Source organism: Anas acuta, chromosome 1 (assembly GCF_963932015.1).
Source record: "Anas acuta chromosome 1, bAnaAcu1.1, whole genome shotgun sequence".
Classification (NCBI taxonomy): Eukaryota; Metazoa; Chordata; class Aves; order Anseriformes; family Anatidae; genus Anas; species Anas acuta.
In genome coordinates, this window is record NC_088979.1 from 15,258,914 (window position 1) to 15,274,238 (window position 15,325).

Here is a 15,325-nt window from a genome sequence, read left to right on the forward strand (position 1 = left end):
TTTCCATTTACTCAGTGGGCTTGATATAAGTTCACCAGACTTGGCATCACTGGAATACTGCCTCATGGTCAAAGAAGCCCCACTACACTAAGTTTTTGTTGGAGAGCAAGACAGTAGTGACACAGGGACCTGGGACCAAAGGAAAAAACAATGGTATCATTTTCACCTTGTAAAAGATGAATACTCTGCTTGAAAAAAAGTATAGGGAAGTAAGGCCTGGAACATATGAAGCTTGTTGAGCCTCCAAAGGATTGGAGAAGCTGTAAAAGGAGTTAGCAGTAGCTGGCATTGCCTACGCAAAGAGCCAAACTGAGGATGGGCAGCATGAGAAGTGAAACCTTGTACAGGCTTGTCAAGGGAGGAGGTTGGAATGGGGATATTGAAGAAATAAAAATAGAAGGGTTAAACTTCATGGGAAACACCTCTGAGAAATGGAGAAGGTTGCTGGTGAATTTACCAATCCTCTACTTCCAACAGAGGTTTGTAAAATCCACTGACAATCAAGTTTTTCTTCCCTCTCTTACAATTTTTGGTATTGGTTGGGCTTAAATTAAGTTATGCATGTGTACTCTGCAGCATTCTGAGGACCTGCTTCTCTATTGCTCAGTTAGGTGAAAGCATGCTGTGTTTGCTGAGTGCCTGAATTTCCTTTCTGTGGAGACCAGCATGCAAAGGCATGAGGATGGGAAACCAGTCCATGTCTGGACCAGTTCATGGCAAGTTTACATTAGGGACTCAGACAGTGTGTTCAGACTGGGTATAGGAGCTTGAAAGCTCTCTCTTAGTTCATATTGGCTGCAGAAAATTCACCTCAAGGTGCTGCCAGCAGCCGTGTCAGTAGGCTGTTCGGAATCAGAGGTCTGTAGGGAAAACTTCTGAGTGTTATCCTTGCTGTGGCTGAGGGTTTCTACAATGCAATGTGATGAAACTAAGAGAAGGAAGATCAAAATGACTCAAATTTGCTTTCATAAAAGGCCACACTCTGAACTTAAACAAACTAGTTTACAGACCTTTTTGTACTTGCATGTTCTTATTCTCAAGACACACCTGCCTGCAATACAGCCAGGAGGAGAGGGCAGCCTATGGCAATGGTGATGCCTACATCATTAAATGTTGAAATACCTCACAGTGTTTCTGCTAAAATTGATAAGATCTTTATTTCTGTTACTGCGTCTGCTCCAGGCATGTGCAAGTATTGTAAAGTAACACTCCCTACTGCAGCATTTCCTGATTTATAGGGTTTATCTCACACCCTCCCGTGTGAGTTGCTCAAGGAAACAACCGAGGTCAGGAAACTCACAAAGGAGAAGTTATGGGGTGTGCCACAGGAGGTCAGTGAATGCTAACAATGTTTGGGGAAGAGGTTCACAAATACTTACATCTATTTGGGCTGAAAGACATGAAGCAAAGTAATTTGTCTCTTCCATTGCCAGTAGCCAGACCCAGCTACTTCACAAGAAGCCACAAGCCCATAATAAAGAGTAATAGAACAGTCTTTGCACAGAGGAATGCTTTTTCTAACCCCAGATAGTTTGTATTTTATATTTGAAGCATGGAAGTTTATGTTCCGTCATAACTTTTACGCTATACTAGTGCAACTCAGGGATTTTCTTTTTATTCATTCTACCTGCTATAAAAAAATCTTACTGAACTCTTGATAATCTTAACTGTTACTAATCACCGAAGAAGATGATGATGATGATGATGATTATTATTATTTGATGTGGAGGTTCCCCAGAATAATTTTTGTGTCGCAAAACCATTATTAACTTATAAAACTTCTGCAGTTGATACTTTTCTGTGTATGTCTGTAAGTCTGGCTAATAATTCTAGAAAAAAGTGTCACAGGAGCTGCCCCACCTTCAGAAAAGGAGGGATTCTTTCTGTGCAGACCCTTTCTGATCTTGGTTCTTGCACTCCCTAGTTCAAACTGTATGTATGTAAAGAAGTATGTTTGCAAAGACAAAATTGTCACAAAATGTTTCTTGTTTTAGAATATGGAAAGTAGACACAGGCTAACTTTGTTTTATCAGTGTTTCCTCCTTTTAAAAGTTGAATTTTAAAAAAAGACCTGAAACTGTAAAATCACTTCTTTGGTTTGTTTCCTAGCTTCGTGTGCCTGGATAAATATGTCAATCAATCTCAAATCCTCTGCTTCTATCTTTCATACGCCTAAGAAAGGATTAAATAAAAGAAACTTCTCTCCTCTCCCATACATTTCCTCTGTTTTCTTGAGTCCTAGTCCACAGAGTCTGACTGGAAAAGACTTAAGACTTCAGTCATCTGCTCTTTAAAGATCTGAGCCTGTTTAACCTAAATGTTCCCTAGGCCTTATGCACAAAACATTTCACGTTAACACAAAACTAACAGACATCAGTGCTTGGCATCATAATGGTTCAGTTTACTAAGTGACTCTGAAATTAACTTTGGCAGAGTTAATTTTAATTTCTCATGTGCAGATAAGTAAGCTTAAAAAGGAAAATGAAAAGCATGCCACACAAATAAACGATTATTGTCTGGCTTGGTGAGAGATTTCTGTATAAATTTTTCAGTTTTAAATGGAGCATTCTGATCCATGTAATTCTTATGTTCAGTAGCATATTTTTCTATGAATTACAAATTTGCACAAAGTTCTTCTGTCTCATGAATGGCCTTGCGTAGCAGTCAGGCACTTCTTTGTCAGTATAAACTGAGCAATATGTAAATGAGCCAAAGACTGCAAAATTTCATCTTCAATCTATTTGGCTATAGTTTGTGGATCCTCTGCTATTCCAGCTTGTTTGCTCTGGGCTGTTGTTCTGAATAATTACTTGTAGACAGATTTTGTTATACCAAGGTGCTTCCAAAGGTCCCTCTGGAGCATAAGCGAGGTTTGTGTTCTGAACTGCTTACAGAGGCAAAACTTGACTTCACCAAGAGATTTTTCTTGAATAAGATTCACTCTGAATACCTCATTTGCCCCTACATAAGCCAGAGGAGGATTGGCAGTCCTTTTATTCATTTAAAGAGAAGCAACTCTAAAACCATGGGGTTAACAGAGTGCTTACAGAATACATTTAGCAAACTATAATGCAATGTTTTTATACCAAGAGGCAATGTTTTTATACCAAGAGGTATCTGTGTCTGTGAATAAACATTAATTGACAACTTGTTCCCTTTCCAGACCGTGTGTTGATTTTGTTCTTCTAATCTTTTTGTTTCCACAGAAAGAAAAATAAAGAGAAATGTAGTCACAGAAATATAGTACATGTTGTAGGAGCTCTAATTAGCGCTTGATGTTGAGAATAGAGGCCCTTTGTCTTTACTTTAATCTTGAGTTTTGACTATAACTTCAGATTAGTATGTGTCTTGTTTTACTTCAGTTCAAACTGTCTATAAAATTAATTCTTTATTATCTATATATCAGAAACAGGAATGGACAGGTTGAATCTGAAAGAAGAAAATGCAGCCAACACAGGAGAGGGAGTTAGACAAAGAGGATCTTTTCGTTTGATGCCTATAACCCAAGGAACTGCAATAAAGAGGCAAACCCACATTTCCAAGCCCACACTTGCATGTTCAGTTCTGTTCTTGCAACAGACTGGAAATAGCAGGTTAATGGGCTAGGAAGTTGGGGTTTTTCAGCCTGGAGAAGAGAAGGCGTCAAGGAAACATTATAGTGGCCTTCCAGTACCTGAAGGGGACCTACAGGAAAGCTGGTGCGGGACTCTGTCAGGGAGTGTGTTGATAGGACAAGGAGTAATGTTTTTAAACTAAAAGAAGGTAGCCTTAGACTAGATATAAGGAAGAAATTCTGTACTATGAGGGTGATAAGGGTCTGGAACAGGTTGCCCAAAGAAGCTGTGGATGCTCCATGCCTGTAAGTGTTCCAGGCCAGGTTGGATGGGGCTTAGAGCAACCTGGTCTAGTGAGAGGTGTCTCTGTCCATGGCAGGGGGGTTGGAACTAGGTGATCTTCCAACCCAAGGTCTCTTTCAATTCAACCTCCTCTATTATTCTAACAGAGATGTTTAAAAATTATTTAGCAGATGAATACAAGACAACTTGTAAAAAATATAAGGTTTCATTCTAGCTTCTGAAATTTGTAAATCCATGTGCCTCACTAAATATTCAGATAAATTTGTGGTCTTCATAAGTGGTTGATTCTTGTTTTTTATTTTTTTCCCACTAAACTTAATGTAGGAGTGAGTTTTGGGTACATGAAGAGCTATCTCTCTTGTAGCCCTAAAGAATCAAGAAAACTCAGATAGGTTCCTCTGCAAAGCAATTCCTACTGTTTAGTGTGTGCCTTTTATCTGAGTATCAATGTTTTGAAGATTATTTTTATGAAATATTCTCTCTGTAATAACACTGACCTTTGCTTTTCCCACTAAGGCCAGTCAACTCAAACACTAGCATTAAATTGTCTAACTTAAAGACAAATAAATCCATGCTGAGGCTCTCTCTGAAGTCTATTTCTCTTCCCAAATCAAGTGAGCTGATAGTATGAATTTCTCTACCTCTTCAGTGGAAGAGAAATAGTGATGGGTAGAATCAGTATTTCCTCTGAGGACCTGAACAATTAAAAATATTAGTTAGGGTAATTAAATGCTTGCCCCAGAGGCAGTATGTTGCTTTTTCTTCCATTCTTATTATGGCTTTACTTAGGCTGACAGCTTAGGAGCTGCCACTGGAATTGCTGTCTGGCTTACTCTTTCAGTGGGTTTTTCAGGGTGGCTGAACAAAGGTTTGATATGTGGAAAATGAGATTTTTTAACATTTTTTTTTTGTTGTTAGAAAATGTGATGATAAAATTAAACCTAAGACTGGAAAAATACCTCTTAACTAACTGGAGCTGCACCACCTTCATTTTTCTCCATACTGCATGCTGGGAAATGCTCAAGAAGTCAATGTGCCTTTTTCCAAGTAGCCAAAACAGGAAATATTTTAAGAATTTTTTCTTATCCATTCCCCTTGGATATTTATCCAGAGCTCCTTCCTCCAGTTTATTATAGTCCTCTATCCTGGCCTAAACTTGCATATGTCTTGCAAATTATTCAGGACATTATTATTATTTTTTTTCTCTGCTAATTATGTACTGTCATTTTGCTGAAATGTGAAAAAGACCTATTGGCAGAAACAATTATTGTGGCTTTCCCCTCCTGCTTCAGAACATAATTATTGTTTCATTTGGATACTGTGGAAATGCTTAATTTATAAAAGAAATAGCCAATCTATCTACAACTGAATATTCTTTAACTGTCATATATACCTTAATGATTTACATACCACCACTAACCCACTTCAGACTCTGCTTGAGCATGCTAAGATTACGAAGTTATTCGCAGAAAGGAAAGCTAAGAAGGGCAAAAGTTGTAGCCATATGCTTCATGGGAACTTATCAAAGAGAAACAAAGTCTATTAAGAAATGCCAAGGTTATTCCTTTGCCCAGGCTAATCTGTTGTGCTCTGACAGCTCAGAACTTGAAGGTACCAGCACAGCTTTGGAAAAGAGAACTGCTGCAAGCCATTCATTTGCAAAAGTGGATCTGGCAAAGTAGGGAAGGGGATCAGGTTGGGCTTAGCTTCAGATGCGTACTTTCAGAATACCTTCCTCATTTTCAGTTTCTTATTTAAAAATGCATTTGTAGCCATGGGGTTTTTGCAGGAAAGGACATTGCTTCAAAGCCTTGCATCATTATAATCCCTCTCCCTCTGATTCTTGTGCTTGCTGTTTACAAAGGAAACCATAATAAATTATCACTGGACTGATCACAAAAAGTCAAGAGTACCAGTGCTACTTTTTGAGATTTATGGATCTCTTATGTATTTCATCCACATATCCAGTTATCTCCAATAATTTCAAACATTTTCATACTAAGCACTCACAAAATTATAGAAGTCATCATTTAAATATTTACCATGTTCAGCAGCTGCCAACCTGTGTTCAGGATACTTGATTGAGGCTTCCAGAAATTTAATCTACTGGTCCCTCATAGCTTTTTTTCTTCCCTCAGACACAGGCAGAGTGTGGGCTCTCATGTTTTAGCCATGTGATGAAAATTTAACCTGTTATGTGATGGGTTGGTGTTAAAGTATCCAATCAGTTTGATATATAAAGAGCTTAGTCAGCTTGATGTACAGAGCCCTTCCGTTGTTAACGGCAATGACAAGTTTGGGCACCAATAACACAGAATTACACAACCACATGCTGTTCATTTTTAAGCAGTAAAGTTCAACTCTTCTGAATAACTTTTGTCACAAGTAAATGTGCTCCATTTGTACAGTTACTCAGCTAAAGCAATCAATTTGCAAGAGAGATTCATGAGAGCTATACTCCTATTAAAAGAAACTCAGTGGATGACTAACCACTCTACTTGTGAAACGCTCCCTGAGTTTCACAATGGCCATACAGCAAGTCAGCAGCACGATATAGGATCAAGAAGTCTTTTCTACACACTCTGTATATCCTCTTTTCCTCATCCATACAGCTTGTCTATCACCTTTAACTGTTTTGTAACTTCATCAGGGATAAACACCTTCTGTGTTTTTTCTAAAAAATGATACTATATTAATATACACACTGAAAAAAAAAAGTGTAACCCAGTAGCTCAAAAGTGTTTTCATTCATAAAACTCTTAGGAACATTAGGGAGTCTGGGCGATGCCTGTAGAGTCCAATGTAGTTACTTAAAACAGACATGAGGGGTTGATCTTTCCTTGGAAAGTTTCTTTTGAACCTTCATGGAAAGAGGACTCAGATGTATTGGCTTTTATGAAATGATCAGAGTTTCTTTGATGCTAACACTTCAGAAATGTTGGTTATTATCAAAGAGCATGAATGGCTAGCCAATGCCCATTATTTTCTGCACTATTTTAATCTCTTTCATTACATAGGTCAGTTTAATCTGCCAGTGAATTATTTTTTATATAGCTTGGCATGGTGTTTTGGGTTATGAATTCTGATTTCTTGACGTGGATTTCACTGTCATTACTCACAATTTAAACTGGTGAAAGAGGAGATCAGAGTGAGACCAAAGTTCTTATGAAGCAAAGGTATTTTCTTTGATTTTAACAGTACATACTTGTATATTCATAGGCAGAATTCATTGTTCAGCAATCATCTGGCATTTTGCAGCTCTCACACTCTCTGAATACAGAAAATGAGAAAAAAGTTCCTGCAACTCAAATAGGTCTCATTACTAGGTGATGCATGGATACTCTCATGTGCACAGTCTGCAGCACCTAGGAGATATGAAAAATTAAGAATGGCATAAAATTAGCACAGAGCTTGCTCTTCCTGTATCTCTTAGGATGTAATTTAATGATTAATTCTCTTGAGAACAGACTCTGTCAACTGATCAATGCAAATGAAAACTGTTGACTGACTAATACTTGCAGTGATGGTTTTAAAGGAGGCTGTGGCTAGAAAGTTTTAAACATCAGCAGTAAAACTTGTGTTTCATTAGCACAGACCCCTTCATCCTCCTTTGCCCTTCACTCAGACAAAGTCTAGTGTGCCTGTGGAAACTAGGAACCACATTCAGTGTTGACAAGGATCCTTTCCAACCCAAGATAAGTCATTGGGTTTGCTGGGATATAAACCTATTGTGAGTATAGCTCACAATACTGTAAACTCTCTCATCCATTCTTTCTCGTGTAAGAATATAATTTTCTGCATCTCTCACCACATTATTCCTGAGACACTGGAAGTGTCAAATAACACTTAAAGTCATAAGGATTTTGGTGTATAAATATCTCAGTGGTCTGTTGTGCAACCTGTAGTAATTCAGCTTTCCTGCATATCTGCAAATTTTTTTCTGTTTGCACTGCAAGGTGCTGTTTTAAAAACTTCTTCATCAACAAACTTCCATATACAATGTCAGCATCATGCTTGAAATCCTTAACATTTGAGCATAGTATTGGACCTTATTTGTAAAATAAAACAACCTAAAATGTCACTGAAACTCAGCTACTGACCCTTTACCCCTACCAATCCTTTTCCCATTCCATTACTGTTTTTAAATTGGTCTTAGAGCTCTTGGTCAATCTTTACTAGGAACTTTTCTTGATTAAAACTGAAGTACTGGTCTTTATTGTTCTTGTTCTCTATTAGTTTGCCTATATTAGCTGATGATGCTCTGAATCTCCAGCTGGTTATTTCACGCTCCTATTTTCTATTTTTCTTCTGTGATTTTTATAGTCTTAAGTTTCGTTGATACACATTTCCTATTTTCCTTTCTTTTCTTTCACTACATTTATTTCATGGACTATTACTTGCAAAAAAATTCCCATGACCATGTGTATGAAATCTCTCTAGGTTGAAGACTGCAGGAAGCCATATTTATTCAGAAAGTTTTTGCAGTTATCATCGATCTATGTAAGTCCTGATTTTCTGGAAAATATTCCTTGTTTTTAGACCTTTAATAAAACAAAACAAAACAAAACAAACAACAAAAAGCATACCTTAGACCTAATGCTTAGGAGAATGAGGGATATTAATTTAAAATAAACCATAAAGATAGAACAGAATTGAAAGCAAAAGTATAAAAGAACTTTTGAATGACTGTAGATACTCAAAAGGATAAAAAAATAGAGTATACTATAGTGTGGTGTACTAGAGTATGGTTTATAACCATCTCATAAAGAATCCATTTTGCTGAGAAATATCATCTTGTTGGTGTCAGCTTTGATACATGCTGAAATTCCTGATGAACTGGGAGACCTACTGTGAGCAGGAATCATTGCCTGATGAATACATCTTCTTTTTACAAGACCGTTGTGCAACCATCATAAGCATTTAGGTGTCATTTTTTATGAACTCTGCAGAGGAAACAGAAAGCTACTATCCTGAGCTCTGTGACCTTATTAGCTGTATCCTGAAAGCTTATTAGACTTTAAGATTTGGATGCACATATAAGTCAAGATACAGCTGCCTGACCTCATGAGATGGACAGTACCAACAGAAACACTATATCATTCTTTGTGGGCTTGATTGTGTTTTCCAGCAGCTGAACACCAGAAATGGATCTTAAATGTAAATAAGACTTTTTCAAAGTCACCTTAGCAATATGAGTTATGCTGGAAAAACCTCTGACATGTGCGATTATTACTGTTGTGTAGGCGACTGCAGGACTTAATACAAAACTGCATTAAGAAAGCCATACCAAATATTGCCTAACAGCTGCAAAGCAAATGTTGAGGCTAGTCTTGGAAAAAATATTAAATGGCAGGATATGATAAAGAGCTGGGCTGAAGCTGACTGCTGCTGCATCTGCTTCTGAAACTCTTTCTAGGAATGATAAGATTAGGAAGAACAACAAGCTTGATATGATATTCTGCTCTTGCCCTGATCAAATTTTCTGTGCAAGTGGTACAAAGGTTGCCTTGGTGAAACAGTTGCTTAAATAAAAAACACAGATTTGTTAGGTATCGTAGACTTAATCACTGGCAAGGTAGCTCTTAGAGAGTTTTGTTCTGTAGCCCAAAATGGATTACTTTGTATGAAAAACCCCCAGTTCTGTGTCAAGGGTGATGAATTGAATGTATATCCTGACAATCACCATACAAGCACAGGTGGAGGAAAGGTTCTGGTAAAGCACTGGTTAAAGGGAAGTAGTTAAGAACACACTTCAAAGACTGTGACAATCACACCAACACAAAGATACGGGGCATTTAGATCTAAGCATTGACATATGTCTTCAAAGAGGTGCATGGCTCAAGGAATTTATTGTCATTTAAGATGAGCTTGCACAAATGGGGTTCAACTTTTTTTGTGACAACCTGGAAATATGGCTAGATATTTGATCCAGACAAATTCCCAACTACATGGCTGCACAAACCTCTATCTGACTGATGTTGATGGATATTGTATCTCTGGACTTTATAAGCTGAAATTCATGTCAAAGACTTCAAGGCAAGGAGAGCCTGACAATAATCTGTCTTGGTCTTCTCTAAGATGTTCTGGGCTGAGTGGTGTTGCTGTGTCTTGTAGAAAGGAAACTTCTGAAATGATGATGTGACACAGGGTAAAGGACAGAAAAACTAGCATTAATGTTACTTCTTGAAAACTCCTGGAGGTGTACCCAAGCCCTTATCTAAAGATTTAAATGTTTTCTGGTAGGTTTGATGAAAATGTTTGAGGCAGTGAGCCAACCTGGACTTTCGAGCATTATGGTAAGACTCTTCTAGCCAAGAAAGCTTTGATCAGTCTTGAGACAGAGTGATCTGTGGTGGTATATATGGAACAGACTTTCCAGTATAATAATGAGCCAACAGTAATTAAAACAACACCACCACCACCAACGAAAACTATTCACAATATAAATATAGGGAAATTATGGTACATTGCTTCCTAGTATTAAATTCCAGTTTGAGAAGGTTCAAAATCCATTCTATATTTTATTGTCTTTCAGTAAAACTGTTTTGTGTCCACACTGGTTCTTACACAACACTGACAATATTTTTTGAAACTCTGGTTCAGGAGATATCTGAGATATCTTTACTTACATCAGCAAACCACATCAGGTATTTTAAGATGACTGGTAAACCACACTCAGCAATATTTTTTTTTTTTTTAATTGCTTTTCTTTCAGTCACTATCAATAAGTAAAGTCTGTATATCCCAGGAAGTTTTTCAAGGAAAACCTATTTAGAATATATCTAGATGATATTTTTGGGAACCAATTGTGTGAGCTTCATACATGTTAATTGGGTATCATACTCTCAAACATTCCTTCCAGCATAAATATTGGCAAGACATAACCAAGTTATTATATAAGCAAAGTTTAATTTGTAAGCACATATTTGAATTTTGGTTATTTGTGTAGTATTGCTAATTGTGTTAAGATTCTTCTATAGTGTTAACAAGGTAAAGGCTAGTTTTTGAGGTATCCTCAAGGTCTGTGGAAAGTTCTTAAACTGCCGTTGGCTGTTACCTCATTAACTAGATTTCCCATCAGCTTCAAAATAAATGAAACAGGTTCTCACATTGCACAGAGGTTGTGGCCACCAAAAAATAATGTTTACATGAATAAAGTAAAGAGGTTTGTTCCAAAGATATATTTAATACTTCCTGACTTGGCTGCTCTCACAGTGTTTTATGCATTACATTTATGATCTTATAGCACCTAAAAGCATATTAGATGCTTTCCAAAATGCCTCAGTTCATGATCTTTCCTATTCCAAGATAAAAAAGTGGTTCAGCTGTTTATACCTAAGGGTTTGAAATCTACATTGTTGCAAAATGAATCAGCTGATGGAATCAAGTGATGGCATATGAATTAAATTTTAGCTTTTATTATTACAAACATATAAACCCAAGAGCCAAATGTAGTCTCAAACACTCCAGAGACATATTTGTTTCTTCTCAGAGATCCCTTAGAACATGTAGGCTTAAATCATGCTTTTGAAATGCCAGAGCATTCGGAACAGTTAAGACAGGATCATATGAAACATTTAGCCTCACTTGCATTTCCCAGACCACTTAATGTGGGAGCGCCTGTGTTAACCCATTTTTGTCCTCTTTCTAAGTATTTTGTGATCAAGGGTGATAGTACTGTGGAAGAAAAAGGTTTCTTAACCAAGTCTGTCTGTGATGATCACAAAAATTTTCCTACACATTTTCAACACTACCCAAAATGTGTTGTGATACTTCACCTTCTTTTGACTTAAGATTCGTTGCTATCTGTTCAAAGGTAGAAGATCAAAGGATCTGACTCATACATTGAACATAACTGGAAGTGTCTCCTGGGTGTCTGGAATTTCCTTATACAACAGATTTTCATTTTGCAAGGCTTCAGTTCATTGTAGGAGAGCTGCATGGACTTTTCTACATCATCCAACCGAAGCATGAGAGAGAATTCATCTCACCTAGGTATAGATATCACTACTACTAACACAGAATCACACAGAATCACAGAACTGTAGGGGTTGGAAGGGACCTCGAAAGATCATTGGGTCCAACAACCCCCTGCCAAAGCAGGTTCCTCAGAGCAGGCTGCCCAGGTAGGTGTCCAGACAGGCCTTGAATATCTCCAGAGAAGGAGACTCCACAACCTCCCTAGGCAGCCTGTTCCAGTGCTCCGTCACCCTCACCATGAAGAAGTTCTTTCAATGTCAGTGCAGAACTTCCTGTGTTCTAACTTGAAGCCATTGTCCCTTGTCCTATCCCCACAAACCACTGAGAAGAGGTTTGAACATCCTTCTGTTCCCCACCCCTAAGATATTTATATACACTAAGGAGATCCCCTCTTAGTCTTCTGTTGTCCAGGCTGAACAGACCCAGGTCTCTCATCCTTTCCTCACAGGGAAGATGCTCCAGGCCCCGTATCATCTTTGTGGCTCTCTGCTGGACTCTTTCCAGGAGATCCCTGTCTTTCTTGTACCAGGGAGCCCAGAACTGGACACAGGACTCCAGGTGAGGCCTGACCAGGGCAGAATAGAGGGGAAGGATCACCTCCCTTGACCTGCTGGCCACGTTCCTTTTAATGCATGCCAGGATCCCATTGGCCCTCTTGGCCACAAGGGCACAGTGCTGGCTCATGGTCAACCTGTCGTCCACCAGGATCCCCATGTCCTTCTCCACAGAGCTTCTCTCCAGCAGGTCATCCCCCAGCCCATACTGATACATGTGGTTGTTCCTTCCCAGGTGCAGGACTCTACAGTTGCTCTTATTAAACCTCATTTGGTTTCTTCCTACCCATCTCTCCAGCTGGCCCAGGTCTCACTGAATGGCAGCACAGCCTTCTGTCATGTCAGCCACTCCTCCCAGTTTTGTGTCATCGGCGTACTTGCTGAGGGTGGACACTATTCCCTCATCAAGGTTGTCAATGAAGATGTTGAACAAGATCAGACCCAGCACTGACCCCTGGGGAATATTGCTAGTCACAGGTCTCCAGCCAGACACTGCACCACCGATCACCATCCTCTGAGCTTAGCCAGTCAGCCAGTTCTCAACCCACCTTACTGTACACTCATCTATCCCACACTTTCTCAGCTTTTTCCTTCCCTCAGTATGAGTAAAGTCTAAGGCTACTGTATAACTGCTTTAAAAGAAATGGCTTTTACTTAGATGATTTATTGGTCCTTCAGTTTATATTGTCAGTGGAAAATCTGTCCTACTGCTTAGGATAAAGCAAAGCAGTACTCAGCAGGAATGTCTCCAGGAGACAGGGAAGCCTGCTGCACAGCGTCTAGTGCTGATGTTTCAGAGTGATAGATGGATTGGGTTTGATTGACAAAGAGGGCTGTGAGAAGGATTTAGTTTGGAAGAGTGGTTAAGGAAAAGATGCAAATGTCATTATCACCTGTGTGTATGAGAAAGCTGACAGCTATTCATACTTTATCTTGGCTTTGGGTATTTTTCAGTATCCCAAAATAAGGATAAGTATTTTTTAGAATGCTGTGAATTTCAATTGCCTGGTCTGAAATATCTGGTTAATATTTAGGTAAAAGCAGCCTGACCTCTTAATATATGACAGGAACCTTTATGTCCTTTACAATTCAATGGGATTTATTACCTGGTTTCTAATAACTATCCAAATGGGAGATTTAGCAATTGATTTTGGGCACTGGAGGCAATGTTTGGGCCCTAAGAATCTGTGGCATTTTTAAACTTGTATAGTTACACAGGAAAGGAGATGCTAGGTGATTATAATCAGAATTGGTGAAGAAATTCAGGGTTTTCATGTGACTTGGATACCTGACTGGTCTTTCCACAATAGAAGCTATTATTCAGCTATTTTACCATGTATGTGTCCAAGAGCAGAAGTAATAACCTGTAAGAGCTGTTACTATAGGACTACAAAGGAAACTGTGCCTGTAGTATCATACTGTACCATATTTTCATTTTAAAATCTAATAGATAATAGCATTAATCTGATTTTTTTTATAGAAAATTAATAGCTTTCCTCAAAAAAAATGCAAAATTAAAAAAAAAAAATCAGATTAATTACATTTGTCTTTCAACTGCATATTGCTCTCTTATTGCTTTGCACAAAGCAGGTCTAGAATACAGGCTTTCTTAATACTTTATAGGTATCTCAATATATCCTTCATAAGCATCAGTATACTAATGACTGAATCATAAACATGTATTTTATGAGCTTTTTTTATGAGTCTATATGAAATTTTTTTAATCCCATCTGACGAGAGTCCTATTCACAGTGAGTACAATGTGGTTTAACATGCCCTGAGGGAGGTGTCTATTTGTGGTTCATTAATAAGGGCTCTTTTCCAAAGAGCTATCTGTTATGTAATTATAAAGAACACTAAAAAATGACCTCCCTGTTTCCTTGATGGGGTTGTTCAGAATCTTCTGATGGCATGAGAATGGATGAAAACATCTGCACAGCCTTAGCTTCTTGCCTAATTAGACAGCTCTTGTATATTTGCTTTTGCTTAAGCCATGCAAATAAATTTTTAAATTGCATTGTCTTATTTGTACTCTGTTGGGTGTAGGGATGAAATGTAAATTACACTAGTTAACCATCTGTTTATCTGCAGACATATAACATTGTTCCCTCTCATGTGGCTGTGAGTGGCATGCCTGGTGTTGTCTGGGGACCTCAGGATGTAACTGTGGCTGATATATCATTAAGGGGACTAGTATGCAGCAGGAACAGCAGCCTGGAGATGAAACTGTTTCCTTTTGACACCTGCATCACATCTGAGCAAAGGAGGAGGCCCTGCAGTCCTAAGGCTGGACGGTAGCCTGCTTGGCAGGCTCAGTGAGTGATTGTGCCTCTTGCTGATCTCCCTGGGCACTGAAGCACCAACTGAAGCACTGCATCGAATCACCACTCAAAATAAATATCCAGGGTGGCCCTCCTGTACTGACTATCTGAGTGGCTCTGAGCTGGGTGCTGTTTTCCTTCCGCTGCCTGTGAAACAGTGATGCTGATATTATCCAGCATTCTGGGAAAGGGTTGTTTTGCTTGTAATGGGCTTTGAGCTTCTGGAGTAAAATAAAGTAAACACAAAACAATATGATGGCTCTAAAGTTGCATTTATATCAAAATACATAAAGGGAAGTAGCTTTCTGGAGACTGTGTAGTGCTTCCAAATGTACAATTTTATTTGTGTTTTCCAGGGGAATTTTTGTTGTTTTAAAGTTCCTTGTACAGAGTTGAGAAACAATAGTTAAATCTACTGATAAATTTATCAGTAAAGGAGAAAATCTCCTTCCCTTCCCTTCCCTTCCCTTCCCTTCCCTTCCCTTCCCTTCCCTTCCCTTCCCTTCCCTTCCCTTCCCTTCCCTTCCCTTCCCTTCCCTTCCCTTCCCTTCCCTTCCCTTCCCTTCCCTTCCCTTCCCTTCCCTTCCCTTCCCTTCCCTTCCCTGCCCTTCCC